The 20,903-nt window shown below is 43.6% G+C and overlaps 1 protein-coding gene across 2 annotated transcripts in view; it reads right to left on the bottom strand.

Annotated features, from left to right (window-relative positions):
- CPM (carboxypeptidase M) overlaps positions 1–20,903 on the bottom strand; it is a 69,561-nt gene that overhangs the window by 29,127 nt on the left and 19,531 nt on the right. The window lies entirely within an intron of this gene.

Here is a 20,903-nt window from a genome sequence, read left to right as displayed (position 1 = left end):
AACACTTAAGTTGCTTATGATCACACAGCCAGTAAGAGGCTGTGATTTGAGCCCCAGAGCCAAGACGTGATCTATTTGACTTCGATTCTAGGGCTCCTTCCACTAAAGCAAACTGCCCATCTCTCAGGAGGCTTGGTTTCCTAATCAGTAAAATGAAGAGGTCGCTTTCAGTTCTAAAATCATCTCTTTCAGTCATCAGCCTCTCTTAATACAAAGACTTTAAAATTAGAAATTGAGGAATATGTTCACAATCTATCACATACGTATAATGCTCAAATATCTGTGATATCTGAGCCTTCTGTGGAATTCAAGAGCCCAGGGAAGGAATTTAACAGCAGCTGATGGGCTAATGTGGAACAGGTTTCTGTGGAATTTCAGATCCAGTCCCTTAAATCAGGGGTCCCACAGGCTGAGCACTCAGTTGGTATGAGGAATCCTGGAAGAAACAGATACTCAGCCTGTCTTTTTCACCATTCATTCTTAATTTATTGTAACAATATTTTAGGTACATTTTTCATGACAGGGTGATGCTTTAAATTTTGTTAACTGCAGGATGTCTCAGAAAATACCCACAAAATGCCGTTTATCTGACTGATGCCACTGACTAGAACAGAATCCTCACTCATTCATATATTCATTCAATTAGTACGACTATATCCAGCCATTTAGACATGTGATCAGACTGCACAGGTAAGTTACACTCTCTTAAAAAAAAAAACACAACTCACTGGGTGTAAAGATTTTACTTATTTGACAGAGAGAGACGTAGCGAGAGGAAACACAAGCAGGGGGCAGCGGGTGAGGGAGAAGCAGGCTTCCCGCCGAGCAGGGAGCCGGATGTGGGGCTTGATCCCAGGACCCTGGGGCTATGACCTGAGCTGAAGGCAGACGCTTAACACAACTGAGCCACCCAGGTGCCCCACCCAGTGAGTTTCTGATCTAGTGGAGAATAGCAATGTGCAAACATAGTTACACTAGACAGTGACATATACGGCCATAGAAGTGTATATAAGGTCCTGTTGTGCTTGTAGAATAAAAGAAATGGTTACTTCTTTCCAAGAAGGGGGATCACGAAAAGCTTTACAGATCTAGGGGTTTATAGATGAATTCTGAACAGGGTTTTGAAGAATGATTCTAAGTTTGCCATGTGGACAAGTATAATCCATCCAGTGATTTCCCATCAGAACCATTTCATTAACCAGAACCTTCTATTCCCCTGTATGATTTCTCAGGTCATCTGGAACTTCAATTCTACAAAGTTAACATTTTCATGTGAGCAAGGAAGTTTTTTTTTCTTTTCTTTAAGGCTGGGTGTGGAGCCTACTTAAAACAACAACAACAACAAAAAACAAGGGGCTTGAACTCACGACCCTGAGACCATGACCTGAGCAGAGATCAAGAGACGCTTAACCAACCGAGCCACCCAGGCGCCCCAAGGAAGAACTTTTTCTGAGCGAGCTAATAAACCTGGCTCTTTAGGTTTCCTTCTGCAGGATGCTTTTTTGGTAGCTATTAATGCTTTTAAAGCTAGAATGATCACAGATTTATACAGATTATGATTTAGTCCCCTCACAGGCAAGGGGGGGGGGGATTCAAAATCATCGGAACATAATATTTAGCAATTGTTTTAACAGTGTAACAACCAATTTGCAACAGCCGGCCTGTTACATAAGGATAGGACATAAGACAACAAAACCTGACTTGACAATGGAGATCCAAAGATCCAATCTTAATTGGCTTAAGGAAGGAGGGAGATCAATAAAACCTGAGTGAAGAAGTACTTTATGGGTAGCTCAATCTCAATTTTAGCATGAATGGCCCCTAAATGAACTGCAAGATGAGAAATTTACCTCGAATAACCTCAATGGCACAAAGTTTGAGAATGAAAACCAACCAATAATCCTAGAAGATATTTACGCAATGCTTTTGGAATGACAAGCTTCTTGAAGGGTTTTAACCCCCCTTTCCAAACACTGGCCATCTCTGGCTTAGACCAAAGTAAATGCACAAAGGACAAACTACTTTTCACAGTATGACTGCCAAGGTCAGGGTAATTTAAACAAGATTTTTTTTTTTTTTCCTATCAAGGTTGGAAAGGCTACCTTTATTGCCCCTTTCTCATAGCAGGTATGCTGAAGAGTTCTGGAACGCTTGGCCTCTTTCTCTTCACTACAAATCAAAGAAACCTGGATTCCAAATATTTTGGTATCTATATTATATTCAGGAACTTGGAGCTTGACACAATCCCAGGGATATGACACAGGTGCCCGACTGGGTTTGTTCAGAAGATCAGGAAAACTTTACAAATTTAGAAGGATTCACAAGATCCAAAGACAAGAAAGCAGGCAAAAAGTGCCACGAAATACTTTAGGAATTCAGGAGAAAGCCTGAAAGGATGGCGAAGTGCGGAAAACTAAGTATAGCTTCAACAGGTAGAAATGGGAGAAGTGTCATGCCCACATCAGAATCACCTGGATCCTCGTAAAAATGCCACCCCGAGCCCCATCTGCTGAATCAAACTGTAGGGGTAAAGCTCAAAACCTGCATTTAACAGGCTCCCTTGGTGATTCTGAGGCCCATTAAAATTTGAAAGCTTGCTGAGGCTGAGGCGGTGAACATCCAGACAGATCTGGGAGGCACTTGGTTTTTAGGTAAAACCGTCTCATTTTACATAGAATCATGAGCACACTTCTATGTTAACAAATATACTTCTATTTTACTACCTGAATACATTACCACTAGTTCAACCACTGCTCTTTTGTTAGATGTTCAAAAATAAGTTTTATGGGGCGCCTGGGTGGCTCAGATGGTTAAGCGTCTGCCTTCGGCTCAGGTCATGATCCCAGGGTCCTGGGATCGAGTCCCGCATTGGGCTCCCTACTTCTTGGGAGCCTGCTTCTCCCTCTGCTTCTCTTTCTCTCTCTCTCTCTGTCTTTGAAGAATAAATAAATAAAATCTTTAAAAAAAAAAACAAAAAAACCAAAAATAAGTTTTATGTGAACTACAGCATATCCACCAAAATTACATACAGAATTTCGAAATCAGAATACAAAATTATATTAACTCCAGCCATGTAAAAACAGATTGTTCATTTAAAAAGTACCATGGAAGGAAACTGCTCCATGGCATATAAAGCCTTAAATTAACAGATGGGTCTACAAGAGTCGACAGTGACGCACTATGAATGGTAAGAGCTTGAGTGACAGGGTGATAAAAATCAAAAAACTTTTTTCCCCACGTCCCTATCTTTCCAGTTTTTAAAAAATAAAACACCAAATTCTATCATTCATGAAGTACAGATCCTCTGCACCAGACCCCAGCCTAGGCACATTGTTACTTGACCTGCACAACACCTCCACGTGATGGGCGGTACCCACGACTTCCTGTCGACGAAATGGATTCAAGTGGCAGAACCAGGGTCCACACCCAGGTAGGTCTGTCTGATTCTAAAATCTGTATTCTTCTGATGATGCCAGGCTGCCTTAATCTCCCTGAAAGTACTAGATAGGCCAGAGCCAACATCCCCCTGGGGGAAATGTTCCCAGGCAGTTCTCGCAATCTTGTGTTGCTATGGTTCACACCTGGAACAGGATCCAGGTGCCACCTGGCTACGACCAATGGATCCAGGACAAGAGCCCCAACTGGAGGGCTGGCTACCCTGTCAGGCTCTCTCTGCTCTGAGGGTTTCAGACTCTGCCTGGGTGGCCTGGTCACCGGGGCAGAGCTGCTGTGATGAGGAGGCACATTCCGGTTTTTCATGAGGCTTGTTTGTATGTATTGTATGACCCACGAAGCTCTGGTATCCAGGGGGATGAATCAGCGGCTGGTTTCCCAGCCTCCACAGTGCTCTGCGTATCCCTACAATCACCCCGAGCTAAGTCAGAGCCTGAGAGAGCTTGCCCGAGAGAGTGTCCTCATATATAAGTGGGAATAACAGCTTCATGGGCAAGGCTGTTGTAAGGCTGATGAATTCCTCCCTCCTTCCCTAAGGATGAGTCAAAGATCTGACACCACACCTTCGATTTCACTTGTGCACATTCCCATTACCACACACACACACAGCTCGGCACACAGAGCTCAGCCCTACATTAAATATTGGGCGAGGTGAATACAGCACATCACTTGAGTCAGGTTAAACACTTGGCCTCCAAGTTCACATGGCCTCTGGCTTTGAAGTGGAGGAAAAGAGGTTCCTGCTAAGTGGCTCATTAAAAACCACACACACACACACACACACACACACACACACACACAAACAGCAGCAAACAAACAGGGACAGAAAGCATGGGCCAAAGTTTCCAGATTGGCTATGCTTGCACAGTAGCATCATTCCTAGCTCAGAGCCTTTTCTGTATATCCACTTAATCCCGACAACCACAAGTGGGAGGCACGAGGATGCTCCTTTCAGCCAGGTGGGCACAGTCTTAGGTAGCCTCAGAAGGCCATCATTCTCAAAGCGCAGTCTCGGGACCAGCAACATCAGCGTCACCTGGGACCTAGTGAAATATGCACTTTCTCAGGCTCTACCCCAGATGCGCTGAATCAGAAACTGAGAGTGAGGACCAGCAGTCTCTGTTTTAATAAGAACCCAGGGGATTCTCATGCACACTGAAGTTTAAAAACTGCTGTAACAAGAGCTGGAGGTAGGGGTATTAAAAATTTCTGTAGTAGAGTTTAGCTTCTCCTGTTTGATATCCCTCTGTAACCAATCCACCCCAAACGATCCTTCCCTCCACTGAACGTTCATCATTCTTATCGCTGATAACCAGTGTGTGTTTTCAGACAGGGGCTCCCAGAACGCTAAAATTTTGTGGGGATGACCCAGAGGTGAGGAAAGTTTAAACACTTTGCTTTAAAATTACTCAGAATCTGCTCTACTTCTCCCTCTCCCTCTGCCCCTTCCCCTGCTCGTGTGCACGCTCTAAAAATCAATCAGTCAGGGATGCCCGGGTGGCTCAGTCGGTTAAGCATCTGCCTTTGGCTCAGGTCATGATCCCAGGGTCCTGAGATCAAGCCCCACATGGGGCTCCCTGCTTCTCCCTCTGTCTGCAGCTCCCCCTGCTTGTGCTCTCTCTATCAAATAAATAAATAAAAATCTTTAAAAAAATAAAAATCGATCAATCTTTAAAACTACTCATGTGGGGGGATGCCTGGGTGGCTCAGTCGTTAAGCATCTGCCTTCGGCTCAGGTCATGATCCCAGGGTCCTGGGATCGAGTCCCACCATCCGGCTCCTTGCTCAGTGAGGAGCCGGCTTCTCCCTCTCCCTCTGCTGCTCCCCCTGCTTGTGCTCTTTCTCTCTCACAAATAAATAAATAAAAATCTTTAAAAAAAAAAAAAAATATATATATATAAATAAAACTACTCATGTCGGGGCACCTGGGTGGCTGAGTCAGTTAAGCAACTGACTCTTGGTTTCCACTCAGGTCATGATCTCAGGGTTGTGAGATCAAGCCCTTGAGTCAGGCTCCCTGCTGGGCGTGGAGTCTGCTCTCTCTTCCTCTCCAGCCCCCACACCCTCTCCCCCCGCCCCGGGGAGTGCTCTCAAAAAAAAAAAAAAGGTAGTATCATAGTAAGACATCATTGGCAAGGCCTACCTCTTCAAACTTTTTTCCCTGGATAATCTCATTATATGTGCCTGCATCATCAAATAGTATTTGTCTGTGGACAGACATGATTCCAGAGCTGAAATAATGCTTTGAGTTATAGAAGTGCAGAGTGGGACATGAATAGAGAAAAATGGAACACAAAAGGACCTAAATCCTTGTCATGTGGAAGTGGAGTGGGGCAGTCTCAAGCCAGGTAAACAGGGGAGGCCCCTTAAGGATGCAGTAAAACCCAGGCACAGGCAAAGCGGTAGCCCAGTTACCCGCTGGAACACGAGCCTGCCTGACCTGAGAAGCCAGGACCGGGGCAGCCGAGGCTTTGCTAACCCACGCCTAGGAGACCACACTGAAGGCCCGCAGCCAGCACCAGAACCAGCAACTGCAGCCTGGATGGACTAAGGGCTCCTGGAGGCAACCAGACTCCTTTGTAAATCCCAGTATGGACTTAACAAAAATCAGACACATCTTCACTGTGAAAGCTACTACCCGTACAGAGGCTTAGCCTTTCATTCTCCCATTTATTCGTTCACTAAATAGGTATTGAATGCCTAGCCTGAGTCTGGCATTTAGTCAGCTGAAACAATTGTAAATCACGGATTACACTGGCCTGAAAAATACTAATTTTCTATTTTTTAAAAAATATTTTGGAATGTCCCTTTTTAAGTAATCTCTACACCCAACATGGGGCTCAAACTCACGACCCTTCGATCAAGAGTCTCATGCTCTACTGAGCCAGCCAGGTGTCCCCTGATTTTCTGATTTCTGACATCACTTTCACTTGAAGGAAAAAAAAAAAGTCCAAATGAAGCACAATGTCTTATAAACTTTCCGTTATTTGGGGGGTTAATCAAATGTGAATCAAATCCCACGGCGCCACTGCTTATCCTGCAGTAGCCCCCATGGCATTAAGATAGAACCCAAGCCCCTGAGTGTGGCATATCAGAACTCTCATGGTCTGTCCACTTTCTGCCTCAGCAGCCAGCCCCCAACCACAATCCCATACACCAGGCTCTAGCCATTCTTGATTACGTGTAGTCCCAGAAGGAGCCAACCATCCGCCTCCACCTTGATGCATGCCATTCCTTCCGCATGGATAGTCCTCTGTCCACCTGGTCAAAGCGGCCAACTTCCGCTGGACTTCTCAAGGCTCAACCAAGAGCCCTCTTCCATCCAACACTTTTCTTACCCTTCTCCTCCCTCGGTGCCATCCCTTGCCAGCCTGAGTTACTCTCCCTTTTGCACCTTCCTAGTACTTCTGCAACCCCTCTCCTAACACTTATCGAAACCGCAGGTTTTCCCGCAAGCAAGGGACAGTGTATCATTGTGCTCGCAGAATCTCGTACAATGCCTGGCACATACACAGATGATTGATACGTGATTGTTGAATGGATGGATGACTGGATAAATTAACAACTCAGGAAGTCCAGCTGGAGCTGGGGTCAACCCTGGTCCAGAGACTAGATGGGGTTTTCCAGTATTATGGAAAAGCCTGCAGCTAGTCTACAAAGTACCATTTGGGTAGGATCTGAAAAGGATCCAATTTTCTAGATTGCAGTTCCAGAGTAGATGGACCTTCTTGGAGTATTACCATGGGAGAATGCAGCTATCCAAACCAAACACCTGGCTTTGTGTTAGATTCTTCCAACATTATGGGGAGATGGGGTCTCATTTGCTTACACATTTGTCCCCATGCACGGAACTAATGTTTTGAAATGATACCTGGGAAATGTAGATGTTAGGTTCCATGTTATTTCTTCCTGAACAGGTGACATGGGGTAGGAGAGGAGGTTGGAGATTTCAGTTTCTAAATCAGGGATTCTTCTGATTGCTGAGAGGCATTTCCTTTTTTAATTGAAAAACAGGAAAAATTTGAAGATGCATTGAGTTGGGATAAATTCTTTTTTAATTTCAAAACTAGTCACGACTCCCAGAGAAGTAGAGAAGCTTGTCTAATTATTAACCAGCAACCCAAACAAGAGGATCCTAGAAAATCCCTCTGCCTTTCTGAGCTGGCAAGTCTACCTTCTCTGGTCCGCCCACTCTATTCCCAGATCAGACGCTGAGGAATTGGTTCCCCTTCCTCTAAAGATTTTCATTTTTGGGGCACCTGACTGGCTCAGTTGGTTAAGTGACTGCCTTCCGCTCAGGTCATGATTCCAGGGTCCTGGGATCGAGCCCCGCATCGGGCTCCCTGCTAGGCGGGAAGCCTGCTTCTCCCTCTTCCACTCCCCACTGCTTGTGTTCCCTCTCTCTCTCGCTCTCTCTGTCAAATAAATAAAATCTTTAAAACAAATTTCATTTTTAAGCTATAAATTACATGAAGTTTTAAAAAATCAAGTTTTACTAGCCATCATTCTCAGATCCCAACCACCATAATCTCCCTGTTTCTTTCTAGTCTTTTTTTTTTTTTCTTTTCTTTAATATAGAGACAGGAAACTTGTTTTTTAAATCCCCCAAAGTGAAAATCTCTAGAGGCCTCATACTATAAAAAGCTGAGAACTTCCCTTTTCGGTCCCTCAGGAGAGAAGTTGAACATAACCAAAGCATCCTTTTGAAGAGCAGTGCAGCAATCGGTAGCCGAGTATTTTTTTTTTTAATTTTATTTATTTATTTGAGACAGAGAGAATGAGAGAGAGAGAGAGCACATGAGAGGGGGGAGGGTCAGAGGGAGGAGCAGACTCCCTGCCGAGCAGGGAGCCCGATGTGGGACTCGATCCTGGGACTCTAGGATCATGACCCGAGCCGAAGGCAGCCGCCCAACCAACTGAGCCACCCAGGCGCCCCAAGTTGAGTATTATCTTAAAATGCAAACAGTGCTTAAAGAGGCCTTTTAAATCTTCTTTTAAAAGATGCAATAATTACAGCTAGCACTACACATCTATTGTCCATTTGCAAGTTCTCTTTTAAGGTTTGTCAGGAGCATTCACATTCAGTGTTGATGTTCCAGTTCTTTCTCCCCAGTTGTTCTTATGAGTTCCTGTAGGTGTCACAGAGCTGTGATTTGTGATGAGGTCAATTCAGATCCATTTGACCCAGAAAAAGACAGCGCGCTGGAGGCTGGCTTATCCTTACTGCCTACTTATTGTTACCCTAAGAACTCATCTTTTCGTGGCAAGGAATAATGGCAATTAATTTACTAGTTTCCTCATAAGCTACCTGGGAGGATAGAACATTTTCTTTCCATCATCCCACTCCCTGAGCTTGTGCTCTAAAAGGCTTTCATTTGAGAGTAAAGCAGGCCAGAGTCCAGACAGAAGGATGTGGAGCTCCTGACAGCAGGAGCCCTGAGGCTGCCAACATGAGACAAGCTTCCTTCGAGGACTGGACCTAACCAAAAACCAGGGCATCTGATGGATTTGTGGGATTAACAAAGGTAGATTTCTCACTAGTACCACTGTTCTGAGATTTAAATGTCACAAAGGAATCAACTATTTAGTAAGGACATCAAAACCAGTATTTCTTTTTTTTTTATTTATAGATTTTATTTATTTATCTGAGACAGAGAGAATGAGAGAGACAGAGAGCACATGAGAGGGGGGAGGGTCAGAGGGAGAAGCAGGCTCCATGCGGGACTCGATCCCGGGACTCCAGGATCATGACCTGAGCCGAAGGCAGTCGCTTAACCGACTGAGCCACCCAGGCGCCCCAAAACCAGTATTTCAGTGGCACACCATCTACCTCAAAACAGCATCTTGGATTTTTTTTTTTTTAAGATTTTTATTTATTTAATTGAGGGGGAGAGAGCACGTGCAGAGGGGAGGGGCAGAGGGAGAGCAGAGTCGCCAATAAGCAGGGAGCCCGCTGCAGCACGGGACTCAGATCCCAGGACCCTGGGATCGTGACCTGAGCCAAAGGTAGACGTTTCACCGACTGAACCACCCAGGTGCCCAGCATCTGGGATTTCTTAAAAGATACTCAGTATCCCTGCAGCGGTACTTTATGTACTGACGCAGGTTCTAGAATCAAATTGCCACGGTTTAACCCCCGGTTCTGCCACTTACTAGCCATGTGGTATTGGGCAAGTTGCTTCATCTCTCTGACTGAATCCGTTTTGTCATCTTTGTTACGGGATTAAGAGTACCCACGTCTCCTGGGGCTGCTATCTCACTTAACCCCCACAAGCTTTACGAATAGTGCCAGAAACATGGTAAGCACACATCTGCTTGAGGGCCTCAAGTACGCAGAACTGGCTGATGACAAACTTTAGGCTCTAGCAGATGAAGCAGCAGCGAAGCAATTAAAGAAAATTTTCAAATACAAAGTGCCTATAACATATGGAGAGAGACTTTCTGCCAGGAGTCAGCAGCAATGTATGTTCCAGAAGATCTGCAGATCCGATCAGCTCAGAAACACCAATACCCACTTCGGTTTTTTAAAAAATAGAAGTATGGACCCAGAAAGTAAGAGGGGCTAGCTTGAGAAAACACGTCCTTCAAAATCTGTAAGCAAAACAAAAGGTCACAAACATTCCTATCACCAGACATCCAGTGAATTTATTTTTTAAGGCCAGGCCCTGAATCTCATTCAGAATTCCCAGGACGAGATGCCGGAGGATGGCATTGAGCCTGGAGGTTGCACGCACACATGGCCAGAGGGCAGGGCAGGAAACTGGTCACCTCAGCTAGTTGTGCTGAACCATTAACCATAAACATGTCTTTCACATTTTCTTACACGGCTTATTGTCAAAGTGATTGAAGTCATCACACAGATTTTAACTATCTCCAGTCTAATGAGGCTGGAAACCATGTTAAGATTTGCAGTCTGGAGGGACTCCAACTCATCACTGAAAGAGCACAACCCAAGAGCTTGTAGATAAGGAATTTGTTCATTAACGAGTGAGTCAATGACATAAAACTGGTTCAATATGAGCGGGTCAATGTCAACAAAAGGGAGGGGGGATGGTCCCAGATTACGAGACTAAAGAGACATTAACACTATATGCAACATGTGAGCCTTGACCGGATTCTAAGAAAAAACAAAAGTTATAAAAAGGCATTCTTGGGATCATTGGAGAACTTTAAAGTGGAGTATATTGTTCACTGAGTAGTATTTTTCTTGGTTTAATAATGGTGTGCTGTGGTAAGATAGGACGAAGTCATTTTTAGGTGATGCAAGCTGAAGTATTTAAGGATGATGTGGCAGGCTACTTAGCATTTCTAATAGTTCAGCAAAATCTATAGACAGAGCTCAGAGTGACAAAGCCATGTGGCAAAAGACTAACAACTGGGGTTCTACATGAAGACTGTGTGAATATTTATTTTACTATTTTTGCAATTTTTCTACAGGTTTGAAACATTTCAAAATAACAAGCTGGGGAGAGGGGAGGTTTCAAAAAGGTAAAGGTAAAAAATCATGGCCTGATCCATTGGCTTCCGCAGCTTATAGAGATGAGACGCAGGATCAAGAAAGATCAGAGTTGTTCACCTGAATGGTGAGGCCATGAGGAAGGGAAGGGAGGCCCTTCCACAGGCTGCCTCTCCCCAGTGAAAACACAGGACTACCCTATAAAAGGAGTTAAGAAATTGCTATGTCAACTATCTCAAACCAAAGCACATTAGCTTCTTACATCTCTAAGGATAATGAGAAAGAGAAATCATCCCCACATAAATGTGAATGTGAACTAAAGGACAAACTTTTTTTAAATTTTTACTACAACCGGAAAACAAACCACAAAAAGTATTTTTAAATCATATGATTTATGTGACCATTGACCCTTCAGATCACCAAGTCATTAAGCCAGAAAGGCCAAGTGACTAACATAGGATAAAAATAAGGAATCAGTAAAGCCTGGGTGTTCGGCAACTGAACCAGGACTCCCATTTCTTCCTCAAGACTGGACTTTGGATCAGGGGAAAAAAGGAATGTAAACGGTTGGAATTCTTCTCTCAGCCTCAATGTGATCACCATTCCCCTTCAGGCTTTAGTTGGAGAAGCAAAACTGTTCTGGGGGAGGAAGAGAGGGGAGGCAGGGACAGGGGCAGCAAAGTCTGAGAAAGAAGGGTCTGTCACCCAGCCCTACACAGACTCCAGAGAAGCCCTACTTTACCCCATGGATATCAGTGCAAGACCAGACGTCTGTGGCTTTCACGGACCCTTTCAATTTATCCTTTGACAAAAAAACAAACAAACAACAACACAAAACCCACAGCATATATTTGCTGTCAACAAACTTGAGAAGCTACATGATAATCACTCAAGTGCTTTCAAAGAAGTGGTGAATATGAGATTTACATTTCTGTTTGTTCATTTTTAATACAGCCAAGAAGAATATGGGCATACTTTAACACTATAGTTCTAGGTTGTGCCTAGAACGATAAGCTGGTGCTAATTTCTTTTCTTCCTTTTTTAAGATTTTATTTTTGGGGTACCTGGGTGGCTAAGTCAGATAAGCATCTGACTTGGGCTCAGGTCATGATCTGGGGGTCCTGGGATGGAGCCCCACATCGGGCTCCCCGCTCAGTGGGGAGTCTGCTTCTCCCTCTCCTTCTGCTCCTCCCCCTGCTCAAGCTCTCTCTCTCCTTCTCTCAAATAAATAAATCTTTAAAAAGAATAAAAATATTTTATTTTTAAGTAATCTCAATACCCAATGTGGGGCCCGAACTCATGACCCCAAGATCAAGAGTGGTACGCTCCATGGACTGGGCCAGGGAGGCAGCCTAGCTGGTGCCAATTAATTTCTCTAACAAAGTAGCATGTTAAATTTGCTGTCCCTATTGTTGCAAAGTGGATACAAGTATAAACATTGACTTAAAAAGAACCAGTGACCAGGCATTCACATCACTGCAACAGCCTACTTTCAGAAACTGTCAACACATTTCTCAAGCTTACAAAGCAATCCCCAATGGTGTTTTCAGCAGATCCACTCACAATGGTCACTCACTGAGGGGCATTATAGAGTGAGCTGCTTTAGTAGGAATTTCCATTCATTTTGGGCTTTTCCAGGGTTTCACTGAGAATTTGATTAGGATTACAAAGGAAGTAGCATATTTACATGATGTCATAATTATGGAGTCTGAGGAATAACTCAAAAGATTTTAGGAAATCCTTGGGGCGCCTGGGTGGCTCAGTTGGTTAAGCGACTGCCTTCGGCTCAGGTCATGATCCTGGAGTCCCAGGATCGAGTCCCGCATCCGGCTCCCTGCTCAGCGGGGAGTCTGCTTCTCCCTCTGACCCTCCTCCCTCTCATGCTCTCTCTCTCTCTATCTCATTCTCTCTCTCAAATAAATAAATAAAATCTTAAAAAAAAAAGAAAAAAAAATTTTAGGAAATCCTATCTGCTTAAAATACTGATGTTTTACATAATTTCCAAAATGTTTTCATACACTTCATCATATTACTTAATCCTCAGCAGAAACCCCACGAGATAAGTAAGGCAGGTATTATTATCCTCATTTCACTGGTGAGGGAAGAGGCTAGGATACCTTGGATTGGAAGTGTTTTTTGTTTGTTTCACTCTGAGACTAATGTGTGTGTGATGGGTGTGAGTGGTGTCACTGTGGTGTGTGATACCGTGGACAGTATACCATGTCCTCACCATACATGAAACACGTACACGTGCACTGATATACCACACGCGCATTGCATACACAACACATGGATACCACACACAGCGCACCAAACATATACTGCAAACACACAACACACATGCACCACACGTGACACTTCTACGTGAAAACACAACCACATAGCTCACGCGTTTAACATGCTTCTATATCACACATACACCACACTCACTGCAAAGACCACACACACATCACAAAACACACACGACACACAGAACACCTACACCACACAAAATCACAGTATACCATGTCCTCACCATATATGAAACACGTACACGTCACTTCTATCAACAGTACACTATACACAGAAACAACTTTTAAGTCACTTCTCCAACAGTGACATTCAACTTATCAGGCTCATCAATGAACGATGCCTTCTGGAAAGTCATGTGTTTATTTTCTGACTATAGAAGCTTTGAGAAACTAACTGCTTCTCATTCAAAATCAACATTACCTGGGGTATTCACCAAAAGAAAATATACTAATTCAAGAAGATAAATGCACCCTTAAGTTTATTGCAGTGCTATTTACAATAGTTAAGATACGGAAGCAACCCAAGCATCCATCGACAGATAAATGGATAAAGAAGATGTGGTGTACACACACACACACACACACACACACACAACTGAGTATTACTTACCATCAGAAAGAATGAGATCTGGCCATTTGTGACAACATAGATGGACCCAGAGAGTATTAAGCTAAGTGAAATAAGTCAGAGCAAGAGAAATATCATATGATTTCACTTACATGTGAAATCTAAAAACAAAACAGACGAACAAAAAGCAGAAACAGACCTATGAAATACAGAGAACTGATGGTTGCCAAGGTCGGGGGGCGATGGGCAAAGTGTGTGAAGGCGAGGGGGAGGTCAAGGCCGCTGGCTATGGAATGAACAGGTCCTGGGGATGAACAGCAAAGCAGAGGGAATAGAGTCAGTGGTACCATAACAGCGCTATACGGGGACAGGTGGCGGCTGCACTTGGGGTGAGCATAACACACAGACTTGTGGAGTCGGTATGTTGTACACCTGAAACTAATGTAACATTGTGTGCCAACTATACCTGAACTGAAAAAAAAGTTTTAACCCCCCCCCCCCCCCAAAAACAACAAAGTCCACCTTATTTGCAAAGTAGGCCTATGCACACACAGAGAAACCAGCATTTATTTTTTGGCAGTTGCTAAGTTTCCCAGCTATTTCTCTGGCTGTGTATTTATAACCAGCTGATCACAAGTCTTTTCTAAGCTGAAGACCGTGGTCTTAACGATGCCACTTGTCCTCGTAACCGCAGCTTTCACCCAATGTGCCTGAAGCAGCCACACTGAGGGTTCAGGCTCTGCGCTGCCTGCTGGAGTAGATCCAAGACCGCGTGGACTGTCGTAAGGTCAGGAAAGTCTCGCAGGCCCACCTCTTTGGCTTTATCAAACTGTATAATTACGCTAACATCTCAGGTCAGCTCCCACCTCAAAGTGTGGGCTGAGAAATGGCCATTTCTGAGGAGCGTGAGGAAACGCCGCTAATAAGCCACCTCGGTTTACTCACCCATTTAAGCACATCTTATCTTGGTCTTTGGTAGTTTATAAAGTATTTAACAATTCATGCCCTGCCAATTTCACAAGGATATGAGGCAGCTTGGTCAGAGAGCACAGTGCTCATGGCAAACTAATCTCAAGAAAGAGTGGGCCTAACAGACTCATGAAATAACGCTCCACATCGCTTGGCAGCAGGGAAATCCAAATCAAAACCACAAAGAGACACCACCTCACACCGGTCAGCATGGCTAACATGAACAACTCAGGAAATAGCAGATGTTAGCGAGGATGCAGAGAAAGGGGAACCCTCTTACACTGTTGGTGGGAATGCAAGCTGGTGCAGCCACTCTGGAAAACAGTATGGAGGTTCCTCAAAAAGTTAAAAATAGGCCTACCCTATGATCCAGCAATTGCACTATTAGGTATTTACCCAAAGGATACAAACAGTGATCCAAAGGGACACCTGCACCCCAATGTATATAGCAGCATTGTCCACAATAGCTGAACTATGGAAAGAGCCCAGATGTCCATCAACAGATGAATGAGAAAAGACAAACAATGGAATATTAGCCGTCAAAAAGAATGAAATCTTACCATTTGCAATGACATAGATGGAACTAGAGGGTATTATGTTAAGCGAAGTTAGAGAAAGACAAATATATTATCTCACTCACGTGGAATTTAAGAAACAAAACACATGAACATAGGGAAAGGGAAGGAAAAATAAAGCAAGATGAAAATAGAAAGGGAAGCAAACCATAAGAGATGCTAAAGTCTAGGAAACAAACAGGGTCGCTGGAGGGGAGGGGAGTGGGGGATGGGGTAACTGGGTGATGGACATTAAGTAGGGCACATGATGGAGTCTAGAGATTGTCCATCAACAGATGAATGGGAATGGTTCTAGATATAAGTTCAGGAGTTTGCATTTTTCACGATACCTCAGCTGACTAGAATACACACCAACCAACCAACCTCCTTAGTGAAATACAACAGACACACAGAAAATTGGATTGTAGAAACTGAACCCACAGTTGTGTAGCTAGGACCCTAGAAGCACCTGTGTGCCTGCTTCCAGACACTGGCCCCTGTTGCGGGCTCACGCATCTGTTGTGTTAGACCTGGAAACCATTCGTTCTCTGGGCGGCACGGTATTTCATCGTGTGATGCAAACCAAATGGAGAACCACTGCCTTCCAGAACGAAGCATAAAGAGAACTTCTCTCTGCGTGGATCAACCACATCTTGTATCTGAGGGCACTCCTCTCCCCCCTTTTTTTTTTTAAACCACGAGGCTGAACTTTGCCAGGCACTCCAGAACTCACACAGGAACGGGCACCAGAGGGCTGCTCTGGGGTGCAGGTGGGCTACAGGGGCAGCTGCTGTTCAGCTGGGAGGGGGCCCCTTCCGGGGCGGCCTGAGAACCACAGACACGTGGGACACAGGTTCCTCAGCTCGGCCTCCGGGGAACTCACGGGAGTGTAGTTCCCTCTCCTGGCGGCTGCATTTGCGGACACAGCCAATGTGGAGACAGTATCAGCACAGGGCTTATGCTTCCCTGGAGCCAGACGACCTGGGTCCCCGCTGTGATTCTGCTACTTCTTGTGTGACCCTGGGCACCCAATTTAAGTCCTTGGAGTCTAAATTTCCTGCTGTGTCAAAGGCGGCTTATAACTGTACCGCATCGGGCTGCTAGAAGGGTTAAATGAGCTGACCTTCGAGAAGCACTTGGCAAGCAATCCTGTGTGTTTGATGAAAGAACTGGTATTTCTAAGCGCGCTGGCGTACCACACACGGTACAGGGTTGTATGGCTCTCAATGCCGAAAGAAAGGTACTGAAGGGATTCTGAATGGATTGGCCCAGATGAGCTCCCACTACCAGCCCTTTTTTTAAAAAAATTTTTATTATGTTAATCACCATACATTACATCATTAGTTGTTTTTTTTTAAGATTTTATTTATTTGACAGAGAGAGACACAGGGAGAGCAGGAACACAAGCAGGGGGAGTGGGAGAGGGAGAAGCAGACTTCCCATGGAGCAGGGAGCCAGATGCAGGGCTCAATCCCAGGACTCTGGGATCATGACCTGAGCCGAAGGCAGACGCTTAACGACTGAGCCACCAGGCGCCCCTACATCATTAGTTTTTGGTGTAGTGTTCCATGATTCATTGTGTGTAACACCCAGTGCTCCATGCAGAATGTGCCCTCCTTAATACCCATCACCAGGCTAACCCATCCTCCCACCCCTCTCCCCTCTAGAACCCTGTTTGTTTTTCAGAGTCCATCGTCTCTCATGGTTCGTCTCCCCCTCCGATTTCCCCCCCCTTCATTCTTCCCCTCCTGCTTTTTTTTTTCTTAACATATAATGTATTGTTTCAGAGGTACAGATCTGTGATTCAACAGTCTTGCACAATTCACAGCGCTCACCATAGCACATACCCTCCCCAGTGTCTATCACCCAGCCATCCCATCCCTCCCACCCCAAACCCCACTCCAGCAACCCTCAGTTTGTTTCCTGAGATTAAGAATTCCTCATATCAGTGAGGTCATATGATACATGTCTTTCTCTGATTGACTTATTTCGCTCAGCATAATACCCTCGTTCCATCCACGTCGTTGCAAATGGCAAGATCTCATTCCTTTTGATGGCTGCATAATATTCCATCATATACACACACACACACACACACACACACCACCTCTTCTTTATCCATTCATCTGTTGATGGACCTCTTGGCTCTTTCCACAGTTTGGCTATTGTGGACATTGCTGCTATAAACATCAGGGTGCACGTACCCCTTCGGATCCCTACATTTGTATCTTTGGGGTAAATACCCAGTAGTGCAATTGTTGGATCATATGGTAGCTCTATTTTCAACTTTTTGCGGAACCTCCATAGTGTTTTCCAGAGTGGTTGCACCAGCTTGCATTCCCACCAACAGTGTAGGAGGGTTCCCCTTTCTCCTCATCCTCGCCAACATCTGTCCTTTCCTGACTTGTTAATTTTAGCCATTCTGACTACTACCAGCCCTCTTTAAAGAATGATCTACTGAAGGCTTATTCAATTGTTACCCATATTTCAGCCATGTGACATCCTCTTTCAAGTTCTGAAAATGGAGACCTGCTTCATTAAGAAGTTGGGGGTGGGATAGGGTGAGGAAGAGTGTTCAATGACATGGGGGCCAGTCAGGGATCTCCTTATTTGTTTTGCATTTGAGGAATCCTAGAGCAGCCAACTGAGGCTCCCTAATTTTATAAAAATCATGGAGACAGTCTTATGAAGACTCTTAAATGTTAATGGGATTTTATCTATTTATTTTGGTTGCAGTTTCCAATTTTTAAAAAATGTTCAGGTGGGGCGCCTGGGTGGCTCAGTCGGTTAAGCGGCTGCCTTCGGCTCAGGTCGTGATCCCAGGGTCCTGGGATCAAGCCCCGCATCGGGCTCCCTGCTCAGCAGGGAGCCTGTTTCTCCCTCTCCCTCTGCCTGCCTCTCTGCCTACTTGTTCTATCTCTGTCAAATAAATAAATAAAATCTTAAAAAAAAAAAATGTTCAGGTAATCTCTTCCACCTTCCCCAAATCCCAATTCTTGTAGATTCATTAATGTTGAACCAATGCTTTCTCATGTCTCAATTCTTTGTATATGCATTCTTTTCAGATGTATTAAACAACAAGAAGAAAAACCCTTAAAAAATAAACTCTCTGAAGAAACCCTTAAATCTAAAAAGGGTTAATTAACATACCTATCAGTCAGTGGTTCACTTTGAACCTCTGGTAGCCAGAATTAACAGAAATAAAGTCAATCATTAATCCAAGGTAGGGTTTTGTTTTGTTTTGTTTTGGTTTTGGTTTTAAAGGTTGGGTTACTTTTATTTTTATTTATTTTTAAAGATTTTATTTATTTATTTGACAGAGAGAGGGACAGTGAGAGAGGGAACATAAGCAGGGGAATGGGAGAAGAAGCAGGCTTCCTGCTGAGCAGAGAGCCCGATGCGGGGCTCCATCCCGGGACCCTGGGATCATGATCTGAGCCGAAGGCAGACGCTTAACGACTGACCCACCCAGATGCCCCTTAAAGGTTGGGTTACTTTTAAATAGGATATTATCCCAAAGTCATTTTTGTCCCAGATAATGGATTAATAATCCTATTACATTACAATTAGAAATACCAAAGAATCCAATCTTATTTTCTGGTTCTTGTAACTGAAGCTGTGTCATTTCATGTATTTGAGAATTTTCATGTATTTCCTGAGCAACCAGGACACAAGGTCAGCCAGGGGCTCATCCTTCTGCCTCTGTCCCTCCCTACACCCATTATGACCCAATTTATTCCACAGGCCACAGCCTTCTTTCCCATCACTTTACCTTTCTCTTCTGGACATCCACTCCCTAAGTGTCTTTTTCCTTTTTTTCAGATTTTATTTTTAAGTAATCTCGGCACCCAATGTGACACACGAACTCACAACCCCAAGATCAAGAGTCACATGCTCTACCGACCCAGCCAGCCAGGTGGCCCCCAAGTGTCTTTTCAAAGTCTTCATGCTTCTTTCTGCTTTCAGAAATCATACACACTTTTAAAAAATTTTAACATTCAAAAATATATATACTGTATGTAGGATGTGAAATCCACACACACTCCATTCACAAGAATAGATTCCAGATGGGGTCAGGTGCCAAATGTAAAACTAAACCTATAAAAATATTAGAAAAAAGTACAGACTATATTTATGACCTCAGGGTAAAGGCAGGCTTTTAAAATGAGACATAAAACATAAAAGCATAAAGAAAAAGATTGAAGACTATGGCTTTATAAAAATTAAAAACTTGTGTAAGGCAAAAAAAATATTGAAAACAATATTTATATTGTATATATATTAAACAATAAAAGACAAGCCACAGAATGGGTGAAAATATTTGCCACATATATCACAAAGAATGTCCAGAATATCTCAGAACTACAAATAAGCAGAAAAAGAGGTAAAGGGCATGAGGAAATATAAATGGCCAATAAACTTTGAACGTAAATTCGGGGGGGGGGGACAGGGATTTAATGTTTGTTCACTGCTGTCTCTAGCATCTACCGTAGTAGCTCAGTGTTTATTTAATGTTAAATAAATGTGAAAACATGCTCAATCTGATTTTTAATCATGAAAATGCAATTTGAAAGACTTTTTTTTTTACTGATTGAATTGGAAAAAATTTAAAGTGTTTGTTAGGATTGGGGAAATGTACATATTCATGTGATACTAGAATGTAAATAATATCTTATTGAAGGGCAATTTGCCAATATCTACCAAGTACAGAAATGCACGTACCTTTTGACTTAGCAATGCCTACCCTGACAAATTATGGAGCCCATGTGCTTGTTCAAGAGTATCAGGCATAACATTATTTGAGATTTCTGAAAGTTGTAAATACCCTAAATACTTACCAATATGGAAATGATTAAATAAATGGAGAAAAATCAAACCTTGAACAGTATGAAGCAGCTAGAGACAGTGGGGTACAATTACCCCCACTTTTTGAAAGTTTGTAGTACACCACTCCATTTTTATGGAAAAAGTCAAAAAGAGAACATAGCATCCAGCACTTGTTTGCAATGAGCTGTCAGAGGCTGCGGGCCCGAACAGCGGTGAGAGGGCCCCCCGCCCCACCTATACTCCACACCTCAGCATCAGGCCACCACAGAACTGTATCTGTGAGCCTCTGTGCTTCTTGATTATTTTGTGCATCTGTTAGTAAGAGGTGTCCTAAGGTATCAGAAAAGCCTAAGAGAAGTTATATTTTGGGTCTGTGAACACTTGAAAATTTTTCCATATAAATTAATGGTGAAGGCTTCTTCACTTTACTCCACGGGGCTAAGGAGAGGTGTCAAAGGAATGCTCTACTTTCAGATAGCAGGGGAGACCTGTAATACTATGCGTACCAACCCCCAACACACATAAGTGAAAAAGGCAAGTTGCATAACAATACTTAGGTAGTGATACCCACAAAACTATAGACATATGCATATATAAAAATGTGTAGAAAAAAGTTTGGACATGACTTTTTTTTTCCTTTACAATATATTCTGGACATTGTCCCTATCAAAAACATAAATCTACCTCATTCTTTTTATAAAGCTTATATAATATTTCATTGACTGAGTATAGCATAATCTAATCAGTTCCCTATTGGTAAATGCATGGTTTTATTTTTCAACAGC

The sequence above is a fragment of the Mirounga angustirostris genome, unplaced genomic scaffold (assembly GCF_029215605.1).
Source record: "Mirounga angustirostris isolate CCGP_5_RB_7025 unplaced genomic scaffold, mMirAng1.0.hap1 SCAF_5, whole genome shotgun sequence".
NCBI classification, from domain to species: Eukaryota; Metazoa; Chordata; class Mammalia; order Carnivora; family Phocidae; genus Mirounga; species Mirounga angustirostris.
This window is presented reverse-complemented; position numbering and strand designations above follow the sequence as displayed.